The sequence below is a fragment of the Coffea arabica genome, chromosome 2c, assembly GCF_036785885.1.
Source record: "Coffea arabica cultivar ET-39 chromosome 2c, Coffea Arabica ET-39 HiFi, whole genome shotgun sequence".
NCBI classification, from domain to species: Eukaryota; Viridiplantae; Streptophyta; class Magnoliopsida; order Gentianales; family Rubiaceae; genus Coffea; species Coffea arabica.
The window spans coordinates 16,951,106-16,955,444 of NC_092312.1; positions in this window are offsets into that span (position 1 = coordinate 16,951,106).

Here is a 4,339-nt window from a genome sequence, read left to right on the forward strand (position 1 = left end):
CATGCTTTTGACGATTATTGTATGTCCATTGGAATAACTGTTGAACATCCTGTAGCCTATGTTCACACACAAAATGGTCTAGCCGAATCACTTATTAAACGACTACAATTAATTGCTAGACCATTGTTGATGAGGTCTAAAACTTCCTTCATCTGCTTGGGGACATGCTATTTTACATGCAGCAACACTTGTGAGAATTAGGCCGACAAGTTATCACACTTATTCTCCCCTACAATTAACTTTTGGTTATGAGCCAAATATTTCTCATTTACGAATATTTGGTTGTGCGGTGTATGTTCCAATTGCACCGCCCCAACGTCATAAATTGGGCCTACAAAGAAGATTGGGGATATATGTCGGATATGAATCACCTTCAATCATTAAGTATATGGAACCATTAACAGGTGATTTATTTACTGCGAGATTTGCAGATTGTCATTTTGACGAGTCACATTTTCCGACATTAGGGGGAGATAAAAATCAACCGAAAAAGGAAATCACTTGGAAAATATCATTGAATTTCCTTGATTCTCGTACTAAAGAATGTGAATTAGAAGTTCAAAGGATTATACATTTGCAAAAAATTACAAATCAATTACCGGATGCATTTAATGACTCCAAAAGAGTTACTAAATCACATATTCCTGCTGAAAATGCTCCGATTAAAATTGATGTCCCTGAAGAACAAATCACAAGTGCTAATGAGTCTAAAGCACGCCTGAAGCGTGGGAGACCTCTTGGTTCCAAAGATAAAAATCCTCGAAAGAAAAGAGAAATAGATGAATCAACAATTAGTGACAAAATTCAACCTCCTGAAGAGGTCGCTCCTAAAGAGCCAATTCTTGAAGAGAATGAAACTATAGAAAATTCAATAAATTTTGTCACTTCAAGAAAAAGTTGGAACTGAAAAGAAATAATTATTGATAATATTTTCGCATATAATATAGCACTTGATATTATGGCAGAGGACGAGGATCATGAGCCTAGATCGGTTGATGAATGTCGAGGTAGAAATGATTGGCCAAAATGGAAAGATGCGATCCAATCTGAATTGGACTCACTGGCTAAAAGAAAAGTTTTTGGACCTGTAGTCCAAACACCTGAAGGTGTAAAGCCAATAGGATATAAATGGGTATTTGTGAGAAAAAGAAATGAGAAAAATGAAATTGTGAGATATAAAGCAAGACTTGTAGCCCAAGGATTTTCACAAAGGCTTGGATTTGATTATGATGAAACGTATTCACCTGTAGTGGATGCTATCACATTTAGATATCTTGTGAGTTTTGCAGTACATGAAAAATTAGATATGCATCTAATGGACGTCGTTACTGCATATTTATATGGGAATCTTGAAAATGATATTTATATGAGAATTCTCGAAGGATTCAACATGCCTGAAGCATGCAAATCAAATCCTAAAAATATTTATTCTATTAAATTACAAAGGTCTCTGTATGGGCTCAAACAATCTGGACGTATGTGGTATAACCGTCTCAATGAATGTCTGACAAAAGAAGGTTATACCAATGATCCAATATGTCCATGTGTTTTTATCAAGAAAAATGGATCAAATTTTGTGATAATTGCGGTATATGTTGATGATCTAAATTTAATTGGAACTCCTGAAGAAATTCAAAATAGTGTTGAATATTTGAAGAAAGAATTTGAGATCAAAGATTTTGGAAAGACAAAATTCTGCCTTGGTTTACAAATTGAGCATTTGAAAGGTGGCATTTTTGTCCACCAAACTGCTTATACCCGGAAGGTATTAAAGCGATTTTATATGGACAAAGCACATACATTGAGTACCCCAATGGTTGTCAGATCATTAGATCCTAATAAGGATCCTTTTAGACCACGGAAGAAAATGAAGAGATACTTGGTCCTGAAGTACCATATCTTAGTGCAATTGGTGCACTAATGTATCTTGCTAATTGTACAAGGCCTGATATATCATTTGCAGTAAATTTATTAGCAAGATTTAGTTCCTCGCCCACAAGACGACATTGGAATGGTATTAAACATATTTTTCGCTATCTCCAAGGAACAATAGATCTTGGTTTATTTTATTCAAATAAATCCAAACCTGAATTGGTTGGTTATGCTGATGCTGGGTATTTATCCGACCCGCATAAAGCAAGGTCTCAGACTGGTTATTTATTTACATATGGAGGCACAGCCATTTCTTGGCGATCTACAAAGCAATCACTAGCCGCCACTTCATCGAATCATGCTGAAATAATAGCAATTCATGAAGCCAGTCGAGAATGTGTTTGGTTAAAATCAATGACCCACTATATCCAGAAGAATTGTGGGTTATCCTCCGGAAAAGAAAATCCTCCAACTATATTATATGAAGATAATGCAGCTTGTATAGCTCAATTGAAAGGAGGATATATTAAAGGAGATAGGACGAAACATATTTCACCAAAATTCTTTTTTACTCATGATTTGCAAAAGAATAGTGAAATTGATGTGCAACAAATCCGATCAGATAATAATCTGGCCGATTTATTTACCAAGGCATTACCAACTGCGATATTTGAGAAATTGGTGAAGAGTATTGGAATGCAACGATTAAAAGATCTCAAATGACGTTTGCATCAGGGGGAGAAATTATTACACAAGAATAGTGTACTCTTTTTCCTTCACTAGGGTTTTTTGGTCCCACTGGATTTTTCCCTAGTAAGGTTTTAACGAGGCATATTCTTTGTGTAATGGACATCCAAGGGGGAGTGTTATGAAATAACAAAAATGTGGATGTCCCTTTGTATTCCCAAGGGGATTAATTCATGATTTTATGGCTACTTATGTATAGAAGTTACAATTCATAAATCCATTCATGTAGTGGAGAAACCGTTTCATAGGTTTCTTCATATTATTGTAATAGTGGATGTTTAATAGGATTTATGTACCTTTAATCTTGTAGTGCCTATATATAGAGGTACATTGAAACCCTTTGTGATGATTTTTGTATCTTATTGGAATATAAGAATATTACTCTCCATTTCTCTACTTCTTTCTCTACTTTTTTCTCCAATATTTCACTTGATATTATAGTAGTTTATTTGATTAGTTTTATAACAATAACAGATTAGATCAAAAATAAGGAAAAATGCTGCAAACCAATGCAGATTGCAGGGTGCTTGCGGATATAGGTGGCAAATAAATTTATTTAGTTAAATTTATTTATATTCGTCCATAAATAGATAGATATGGGTATCTTGAATTTTTGCATATGAGTATAAATGAGTTACTCAATAATATTAATTTATTAAATGGGTATTATTGGATAATCCATCAAAACCAATTAATCCATTTAGAATTGTCTTTTTCCAAACCTCATCTCTTCCCCCATTCATTTTTTTTCAGATTTTTTATTTTGTCATGATATTAACTACTTTTGTTTTATTATTATTATTATTATTTGTTGGTTTTATTTTATCATTTTATTTTCTCTTAGTTTGTTAACTTGCTCTTTTTTAGTATTACCAATTTATAACAAGTTTTAGTCTTTTTTCCTACCTTTTCAAAATAAAATTTTAAATTTACATATTAAAAAAATGTTAGGAATTCAAAATTTTTGGATTAAATTTTTATATTAATTTTTATAGTACTTAGTTCAAATTTTTATATTCTTATTGTTCAATTGTTAAATAGTATGTAATTTTACAACATAGAGTACGGATGGGAAAAATTTGGTAATTAAGCTTATTGAACATTATAAGTAAATATTTAAAATTAATGATGGGGTGAAAAGGGTGGTATAAATTGAGTTATAAATTGATAATTAGGTTACTCAATTTATATTTTAACTTATCTATTTATATCAATCTAATTAAATGGATACAATCAACGACGAGAATACTACTCTGTTCTCTGTGCATACATGTGCATTGTATGCACTAACTTACCAAACATGACAAGTTTCTTGAAAATTTTCAGCAACAATCTCATACATTTGTAGCAAACTGATTACTTGTCTGAATGAAATTCCACATCGATATCGTCTCTAGATCCTTTAAGAACACATTGGACTTTTGTCCAAAAATTGTGAACAGTTGTACTAACCGAAAACGGGGAGAAGGAATGACGGAATTTTGGGCCCCCTATTTCCTTCCTGGCCGTGGACCACGGCTCGACGTCATTTAAAAATCATAAAATCTAGCCGTTATGAGCAAATTATTTACACTTCAAATTTCAACCCCATGCTTTTCCTTTTTCTTCAAAAAGACCCACCCTGCCCCCCCAAATTAGCCTCTGCGGTTCGCACATTTCAAATCCCACAGCCGCGGTGGTGCTTACAATTTTACGCCACCCTCAAATTCAAAATTACTAA